This window comes from Xyrauchen texanus, chromosome 26 (assembly GCF_025860055.1).
Source record: "Xyrauchen texanus isolate HMW12.3.18 chromosome 26, RBS_HiC_50CHRs, whole genome shotgun sequence".
NCBI classification, from domain to species: Eukaryota; Metazoa; Chordata; class Actinopteri; order Cypriniformes; family Catostomidae; genus Xyrauchen; species Xyrauchen texanus.
In genome coordinates, this window is record NC_068301.1 from 41,801,798 (window position 1) to 41,810,960 (window position 9,163).

General features: G+C 41.6%; 12 pseudogenes; all 12 read left to right on the forward strand.

The window, feature by feature from the left end:
• The first annotated feature begins 422 nt into the window (after window positions 1-422).
• Window positions 423-541, forward strand: LOC127620495 (uncharacterized; annotated as a pseudogene).
• A 626-nt stretch (window positions 542-1,167) lies between these two features.
• On the forward strand, window positions 1,168-1,286 carry LOC127620481 (uncharacterized; annotated as a pseudogene).
• A 630-nt stretch (window positions 1,287-1,916) lies between these two features.
• On the forward strand, window positions 1,917-2,035 carry LOC127620411 (uncharacterized; annotated as a pseudogene).
• Window positions 2,036-2,662: 627 nt separating this feature from the next.
• Window positions 2,663-2,781, forward strand: LOC127620482 (uncharacterized; annotated as a pseudogene).
• A 629-nt stretch (window positions 2,782-3,410) lies between these two features.
• LOC127620492 (uncharacterized) lies at window positions 3,411-3,529 on the forward strand (annotated as a pseudogene).
• Window positions 3,530-4,159: 630 nt separating this feature from the next.
• Window positions 4,160-4,278, forward strand: LOC127620493 (uncharacterized; annotated as a pseudogene).
• Window positions 4,279-4,905: 627 nt separating this feature from the next.
• Window positions 4,906-5,024, forward strand: LOC127620412 (uncharacterized; annotated as a pseudogene).
• A 632-nt stretch (window positions 5,025-5,656) lies between these two features.
• LOC127620487 (uncharacterized) lies at window positions 5,657-5,775 on the forward strand (annotated as a pseudogene).
• Window positions 5,776-6,400: 625 nt separating this feature from the next.
• On the forward strand, window positions 6,401-6,519 carry LOC127620464 (uncharacterized; annotated as a pseudogene).
• A 629-nt stretch (window positions 6,520-7,148) lies between these two features.
• Window positions 7,149-7,267, forward strand: LOC127620491 (uncharacterized; annotated as a pseudogene).
• A 634-nt stretch (window positions 7,268-7,901) lies between these two features.
• On the forward strand, window positions 7,902-8,020 carry LOC127620484 (uncharacterized; annotated as a pseudogene).
• A 634-nt stretch (window positions 8,021-8,654) lies between these two features.
• On the forward strand, window positions 8,655-8,773 carry LOC127620485 (uncharacterized; annotated as a pseudogene).
• The last annotated feature ends 390 nt before the right edge of the window (window positions 8,774-9,163 follow it).

The following is a 9,163-nucleotide window of genomic DNA, read 5'->3' on the forward strand; positions in this document are numbered from 1 at the left end:
AGAGTAGGAAAGTACAAACAAAGTGCAGTGCTTCCAAAATTTGGTGGACACATCCGAAAGAAAGCGTCCTGAGGTAATTTTTTAAGTAGAGAAGAGTTTTGTTTGGCCACTGGATTATTATTATGTGTTAAGCATATAATTGTGCAGCTGAGTATGCCCTCTTTTAGCAAACCACATGGAAGCTGTGACACAGGTATGCAGAAAAAGGTATTGTGGACGACTCCTGTGAAGTTGAATAAATAGAGAGGCACTTACATTTTCAAAAAGAGAAATAAATAAAAATAGACAATGTCTGAGAGGAAAGGGCCTGTTGTCTCTTTTTTTAGAGCTGCAGTACAAGACATATTTTAATGATGGGAGAGCAGCATAAGGATGTGTGCAGTGCGCTTGCTTTAAATGGCCTGCTGGTAGCCGCAGCACTCGCTTACGGCCATACCACCCTGTGCAGGCCCGAACTCGTCTGATCTCGGAAGCCAAACAGGGCTGGTCCTGGTTAGTACTTGCATGGGAGACTTCCTGGGAATCCCAGGTGCTGTAAAACTTTGCTTTTCCTTGTTTGCTTTAACTCATACACTCCCCCTGGCTCAACTGGGATATATTTATTTATCCTTGGAAATTGGTTGTTTGATTGATTGATTTTCTTTCATTTAGCTTTCTCTGTGGCAAAGGACAGCTTGCTCATTTATCTTGCCTCCTACAGAAAGCAGTAGAGGGTTTTTTTTGCTCTTTCTTGACTGCAACATACAGAGTTGGAAAGTACAAACAATGTGCAGTGCTTCCAAAATTTGGTGGACACATCCGAAAGAAAGCGTCCTGAGGTCATTTTTTAAGTAGAGAAGAGTTTTGTTTGGCCACTGGATTATTATTATGTGTTAAGCATATAATTGTGCAGCTGAGTATGCCCTCTTTTAGCAAACCACATGGAAGCTGTGACACAGGTATGCAGAAAAAGGTATTGTGGACGACTCCTGTGAAATTGAATAAATAGAGAGGCACTTACCTTTTCAAAAAGAGAAATAAATAAAAATAGACAATGTCTGAGAGGAAAGGGCCTGTTGTCTCTTTTTTTAGAGCTGCAGTACAAGACATATTTTAATGATGGGAGAGCAGCATAAGGATGTGTGCAGTGCGCTTGCTTTAAATGGCCTGCTGGTAGTCGCAGCCCTCGCTTATGGCCATACCACCCTGTGCAGGCCCGAACTCATCTGATCTCGGAAGCCAAACAGGGCTGGGCCTGGTTAATACTTGGATGGGAGACTTCCTGGGAATACCAGGTGCTGTAAAATTTTGCTTTTCCTTGTTTGTTTTAACTCATACACTCCCCCCTGGCTCAACTGGGATTTATTTATTTATCCTTGGAAATTGGTTGTTTGATTGAATGATTTTCTTTCATTTAGCCTTCTCTGTGGCAAAGGACAGCTTGCTCATTTATCTTGCCTCCTACAGAAAGCAGTAGAGGGTTTGTTTTTTTGCTCTTTCTTGACTGCAACATACAGAGTTGGAAAGTACAAACAAAGTGCAGTGCTTCCAAAATTTGGTGGACACATCCGAAAGAAAGCGTCCTGAGGTCATTTTTTAAGTAGAGAAGAGTTTTGTTTGGCCACTGGATTATTATTATGTGTTAAGCATATAATTGTGCAGCTGAGTATGCCCTCTTTTAGCAAACCACATGGAAGCTGTGACACAGGTATGCAGAAAAAGGTATTGTGGACGACTCCTGTGAAATTGAATAAATAGAGAGGCACTTACCTTTTCAAAAAGAGAAATAAATAAAAATAGACAATGTCTGAGAGGAAAGGGCCTGTTGTCTCTTTTTTTAGAGCTGCAGTACAAGACATATTTTAATGATGGGAGAGCAGCATAAGGATGCGTGCAGTGCGCTTGCTTTAAATGGCCTGCTGGTAGCCGCAGCCCTCGCTTACGGCCATACCACCCTGTGCAGGCCCGAACTCGTCTGATCTCGGAAGCCAAACAGGGCTGGGCCTGGTTAGTACTTGGATGGGAGACTTCCTGGGAATACCAGGTGCTGTAAAATTTTGCTTTTCCTTGTTTGTTTTAACTCATACACTCCCCCCTGGCTCAACTGGGATTTATTTATTTATCCTTGGAAATTGGTTGTTTGATTGATTGATTTTCTTTCATTTAGCTTTCTCTGTGGCAAAGGACAGCTTGCTCATTTATCTTGCCTCCTACAGAAAGCAGTAGAGGGTTTTTTTTTTGCTCTTTCTTGACTGCAACATACAGAGTAGGAAAGTACAAACAAAGTGCAGTGCTTCCAAAATTTGGTGGACACATCCGAAAGAAAGCGTCCTGAGGTCATTTTTTAAGTAGAGAAGAGTTTTCTTTGGCCACTGGATTATTATTATGTGTTAAGCATATAATTGTGCAGCTGAGTATGCCCTCTTTTAGCAAACCACATGGAAGCTGTGACACAGGTATGCAGAAAAAGGTATTGTGGACGACTCCTGTGAAATTGAATAAATAGAGAGGCACTTACCTTTTCAAAAGAGAAATAAATAAAAATAGACAATGTCTGAGAGGAAAGGGCCTGTTGTCTCTTTTTTAGAGCTGCAGTACAAGACATATTTTAATGATGGGAGAGCAGCATAAGGATGTGTGCAGTGCGCTTGCTTTAAATGGCCTGCTGGTAGCTGCAGCACTCGCTTATGGCCATACCACCCTGTGCAGGCCCGAACTCATCTGATCTCGGAAGCCAAACAGGGCTGGGCCTGGTTAATACTTGGATGGGAGACTTCCTGGGAATACCAGGTGCTGTAAAATTTTGCTTTTCCTTGTTTGTTTTAACTCATACACTCCCCCCTGGCTCAACTGGGATTTATTTATTTATCCTTGGAAATTGGTTGTTTGATTGAATGATTTTCTTTCATTTAGCCTTCTCTGTGGCAAAGGACAGCTTGCTCATTTATCTTGCCTCCTACAGAAAGCAGTAGAGGGTTTTTTTTTTGCTCTTTCTTGACTGCAACATACAGAGTTGGAAAGTACAAACAAAGTGCAGTGCTTCCAAAATTTGGTGGACACATCCGAAAGAAAGCGTCCTGAGGTCATTTTTTAAGTAGAGAAGAGTTTTGTTTGGCCACTGGATTATTATTATGTGTTAAGCATATAATTGTGCAGCTGAGTATGCCCTCTTTTAGCAAACCACATGGAAGCTGTGACACAGGTATGCAGAAAAAGGTATTGTGGACGACTCCTGTGAAATTGAATAAATAGAGAGGCACTTACCTTTTCAAAAAGAGAAATAAATAAAAATAGACAATGTCTGAGAGGAAAGGGCCTGTTGTCTCTTTTTTTAGAGCTGCAGTACAAGACATATTTTAATGATGGGAGAGCAGCATAAGGATGTGTGCAGTGCGCTTGCTTTAAATGGCCTGCTGGTAGTCGCAGCCCTCAGCTACGGCCATACCACCCTGTGCAGGCCCGAACTCATCTGATCTCGGAAGCCAAACAGGGCTGGGCCTGGTTAATACTTGGATGGGAGACTTCCTGGGAATACCAGGTGCTGTAAAATTTTGCTTTTCCTTGTTTGTTTTAACTCATACACTCCCCCCTGGCTCAACTGGGATTTATTTATTTATCCTTGGAAATTGGTTGTTTGATTGATTGATTTTCTTTCATTTAGCCTTCTCTGTGGCAAAGGACAGCTTGCTCATTTATCTTGCCTCCTACAGAAAGCAGTAGAGGGTTTTTTTTTTTGCTCTTTCTTGACTGCAACATACAGAGTTGGAAAGTACAAACAAAGTGCAGTGCTTCCAAAATTTGGTGGACACATCCGAAAGAAAGTGTCCTGAGGTCATTTTTTAAGTAGAGAAGAGTTTTCTTTGGCCACTGGATTATTATTATGTGTTAAGCATATAATTGTGCAGCTGAGTATGCCCTCTTTTAGCAAACCACATGGAAGCTGTGACACAGGTATGCAGAAAAAGGTATTGTGGACGACTCCTGTGAAATTGAATAAATAGAGAGGCACTTACCTTTTCAAAAAGAGAAATAAATAAAAATAGACATTGTCTGAGAGGAAAGGGCCTGTTGTCTCTTTTTTTAAAGCTGCAGTACAAGACATATTTTAATGATGGGAGAGCAGCATAAGGATGTGTGCAGTGCGCTTGCATTAAATGGCCTGCTGGTAGCCACAGCACTTGCTTACGGCCATACCACCCTGTGCAGGCCCGGACTCATCTGATCTTGGAAGCCAAACAGGGCTGGGCCTGGTTAGTACTTCGATGGGAGACTTCCTGGGAATACCAGGTGCTGTAAAAATGTGCTTTTCCTTGTTTGTTTTAACTCATACACTCCCCCCTGGCTCAACTGGGATTTATTTATTTATCCTTGGAAATTGGCTGTTTGATTGATTTTCTTTCATTTAGCTTTCTCTGTGGCAAAGGACAGCCTGCTCATTTATCTTGCCTCCTACAGAAAGCAGTAGAGGGTTTGTTTTTTTTGCTCTTTCTTGACTGCAACATACAGAGTAGGAAAGTACAAACAAAGTGCAGTGCTTCCAAAATTTGGTGGACACATCCGAAAGAAAGCGTCCTGAGGTCATTTTTTAAGTAGAGAAGAGTTTTGTTTGGCCACTGGATTATTATTATGTGTTAAGCATATAATTGTGCAGCTGAGTATGCCCTCTTTTAGCAAACCACATGGAAGCTGTGACACAGGTATGCAGAAAAAGGTATTGTGGACGACTCCTGTGAAATTGAATAAATAGAGAGGCACATACCTTTTCAAAAAGAGAAATAAATAAAAATAGACAATGTCTGAGAGGAAAGGGCCTGTTGTCTCTTTTTTTAGAGCTGCAGTACAAGACATAGTTTAATGATGGGAGAGCAGCATAAGGATGTGTGCAGTGCGCTTGCTTTAAATGGCCTGCTGGTAGCCGCAGCCATTGCTTACGGCCATACCACCCTGTGCAGGCCCGAACTCGTCTGATCTCGGAAGCCAAACAGGGCTGGGCCTGGTTAGTACTTGGATGGGAGACTTCCTGGGAATACCAGGTGCTGTAAAATTTGATTTTCCTTGTTTGTTTTAACTCATACACTCCCCCCTGGCTCAACTGGGATTTATTTATTTATCCTTGGAAATTGGTTGTTTGATTGATTGATTTTCTTTCATTTAGCTTTCTCTGTGGCAAAGGACAGCTTGCTCATTTATCTTGCCTCCTACAGAAAGCAATAGAGGGTTTTTTTTTTTGCTCTGTCTTGACTGCAACATACAGAGTAGGAAAGTACAAACAAAGTGCAGTACTTCCAAAATTTAGTGGACACATCTGAAAGAAAGCGTTCTGAGGTCATTTTTTTAAGTAGAGAAGAGTTTTCTTTGGCCACTGGATTATTATTATGTGTTAAGGATATAACTGTGCAGCTGAGTATGCCCTCTTTTAGCAAACCACATGGAAGCTATGACACAGGTATGCAGAAAAAGGTATTGTGGACGACTCCTGTGAAATTGAATGAATAGAGAGGAGACACTTACCTTTTCAAAAAGAGAAATAAATAAAAATAGACAACGTCTGAGAGGAAAGGGCCTGTTGTCTCTTTTTTAGAGCTGCAGTACAAGACATATTTTAATGATGGGAGAGCAGCATAAGGATGCGTGCAGTGCACTTGCTTTAAATGGCCTGCTGGTAGCTGCAGCACTCGCTTACGGCCATACCACCCTGTGCAGGTCCGAACTCGTCTGATCTCGGAAGCCAAACAGGGCTGGGCCTGATTAGTACTTGGATGGGAGACTTCCTGGGTATACCAGGTGCTGTAAGATTTTGCTTTTCCTTGTTTGTTTTAACTCATACACTCCCCCCTGGCTCAACTGGGATTTATTTATTTATCCTTGGAAATTGGTTGTTTGATTTTCTTTCATTTAGCTTTCTCTGTGGCAAAGGACAGACTCCTCATTTATCTTGCCTCCTACAGAAAGCAGTAGAGAGTTTTTTTTTTGCTCTTTCTTGACCGCAACATACAGAGTAGGAAAGTACAAACAAAGTGCAGTGCTTCCAAAATTTGGTGGACACATCTGAAAGAAAGCGTTCTGAGGTCATTTTTTTTAAGTAGAGAAGAGTTTTCTTTGGCCACTGGATTATTATTATGTGTAAAGCATATAATTGTGCAGCTGAGTATGCCCTCTTTTAGCAAACCACATGGAAGCTATGACACAGGTATGCAGAAAAAGGTATTGTGGACGACTCCTTTGAAATTGAATGAATAGAGAGGAGGCACTTACCTTTTCAAAAAGAGAAATAAATAAAAATAGACAATGTCTGAGAGGAAAGGGCCTGATGTCTCTATTTTAGAGCTGCAGTACAAGACATATTTTAATGATGGGAGAGCAGCATAAGGATGCGTGCAGTGCACTTGCTTTAAATGGCCTGCTGGTAGCCACAGCACTCGCTTACGGCCATACCACCCTGTGCAGGCCCGAACTCGTTTGATCTCGGAAGCCAAACAGGGCTGGGCCTGATTAGTACTTGGATGGAAGACTTCCTGGGAATACCAGGTGCTGTAAGGTTTTGCTTTTCCATGTTTGTTTTAACTCATACACTCCCCCTGGCTCAACTGGGATTTATTTATTTATTCTTGGAAATTGGTTGTTTGATTGATTTTCTTTCATTTAGCTTTCTCTGTGGCAAAGGACAGCCTGCTCATTTATCTTCCCTCCTACAGAAAGCAGTAGAGGGTTTGTTTTTTTTTTGCTCTTTCTTGACTGCAACATACAGAGTAGGAAAGTACAAACAAAGTGCAGTGCTTCCAAAATTTGATGGACACATCCAAAAAAAGCGTCCTGAGGTCATTTTGTAAGTAGAGAAGAGTTTACTTTGGCCACTGGATTATTATTATGTGTTAAGCATATAATTGTGCAGCTGAGTATGCCCTCTTTTAGCAAACCACATGGAAGCTATGACACAGGTATGCAGAAAAAGGTATTGTGGACGACTCCTGTGAAATTGAATGAATAGAGAGGAGGCACTTACCTTTTCAAAAAGAGAAATAAATAAAAATAGACAATATCTGAGAGGAAAGGGCCTGTTGTCTCTTTTTTAGAGCTGCAGTACAAGACATATTTTAATGATGGGAGAGCAGCATAAGGATGCGTGCAATGCGCTTGCTTTAAATGGCCTGCTGGTAGCCGCAGCACTCGCTTACGGCCATACCACCCTGTGCAGGCCCGAACTCGTCTGATCTCATAAGCCAAACAGGGCTGGGCCTGGTTAGTACTTGGATGGGAGACTTCCTGGGAATACCAGGTGCTGTAAGGTTTTGCTTTTCCTTGTTTGTTTTAACTCATACACTCCCCCCTGGCTCAACTGGGATTTATTTATTTATCCTTGGAAATTGGTTGTTTGATTGATTGATTTTCTTTCATTTAGCTTTCTCTGTGGCAAAGGACAGCCTGCTCATTTATCTTGCCTCCTACAGAAAGCAGTAGAGGGTTTTTTTTTTTTTTGCTCTTTCTTGACTGCAACATACAGAGTAGGAAAGTACAAACAAAGTGCAGTGCTTCCAAAATTTGATGGACACATCCAAAAAAAGCGTCCTGAGGTCATTTTGTAAGTAGAGAAGAGTTTACTTTGGCCACTGGATTATTATTATGTGTTAAGCATATAATTGTGCAGCTGAGTATGCTCTCTTTTAGCAAACCACATGGAAGCTATGACACAGGTATGTAGAAAAAGGTATTGTGGACGACTCCTGTGAAATTGAATGAATAGAGAGGAGGCACTTACCTTTTCAAAAAGAGAAATAAATAAAAATAAACAATATCTGAGAGGAAAGGGCCTGTTGTCTCTTTTTTAGAGCTGCAGTACAAGACATATTTTAATGATGGGAGAGCAGCATAAGGATGCGTGCAATGCGCTAGCTTTAAATGGCCTGCTGGTAGCTGCAGCACTCGCTTACGGCCATACCACCCTGTGCAGGCCCGAGCTCGTTTGATCTCGGAAGCCAAACAGGGCTGGGCCTGATTAGTACTTGGATGGCAGACTTCCTGGGAATACCAGGTGCTGTAAGGTTTTGCTTTTCCTTGTTTGTTTTAACTCATACACTCCCCCCTGGCTCAACTGGGATTTATTTATTTATCCTTGGAAATTGGTTGTTTGATTGATTGATTTTCTTTCATTTAGCTTTCTCTGTGGCAAAGGACAGCCTGCTCATTTATCTTGCCTCCTACAGAAAGCAGTAGAGGGTTTGTTTTTTTTTGCTCTTTCTTGACTGCAACATACAGAGTAGGAAAGTACAAACAAAGTGCAGTGCTTCCAAAATTTGGTGGACACATCTGAAAGAAAGCGTCCTGAGGTCATTTTTTAAGTAGAGAAGAGTTTTCTTTGGCCACTGGATTATTATTATGTGTTAAGCATATAATTGTGCAGCTGAGTATGCCCTCTTTTAGCAAACCACATGGAAGCTATGACACAGGTATGCAGAAAAAGGTATTGTGGACGACTCCTGTGAAATTGAATGAATAGAGAGGAGGCACTTACCTTTTCAAACAGAGAAATAAATAAAAATAGACAATGTCTGAGAGGAAAGGGCCTGTTGTCTCTTTTTTAGAGCTGCAGTACAAGACATATTTTAATGATGGGAGAGCAGCATAAGGATGCGTGCAATGCGCTTGCTTTAAATGGCCTGCTGGTAGCCGCAGCACTCGCTTACGGCCATACCACCCTGTGCAGGCCCGAGCTCGTTTGATCTCGGAAGCCAAACAGGGCTGGGCCTGATTAGTACTTGGATGGCAGACTTCCTGGGAATACCAGGTGCTGTAAGGTTTTGCTTTTCCTTGTTTGTTTTAACTCATACACTTCCCCCTGGCTCAAGTGGGATTTATTTATTTATCCTTGGAAATTGGTTGTTTGATTGATTGATTTTCTTTCATTTAGCTTTCTCTGTGGCAAAGGACAGCCTGCTCATTTATCTTGCCTCCTACAGAAAGCAGTAGAGGGTTTGTTTTTTTTTGCTCTTTCTTGACTGCAACATACAGAGTAGGAAAGTACAAACAAAGTGCAGTGCTTCCAAAATTTGGTGGACACATCAAAAAAAGCGTCCTGAGGTCATTTTGTAAGTAGAGAAGAGTTTACTTTGGCCACTGGATTATTATTATGTGTTAAGCATATAATTGTGCAGCTGAGTATGCTCTCTTTTAGCAAACCACATGGAAG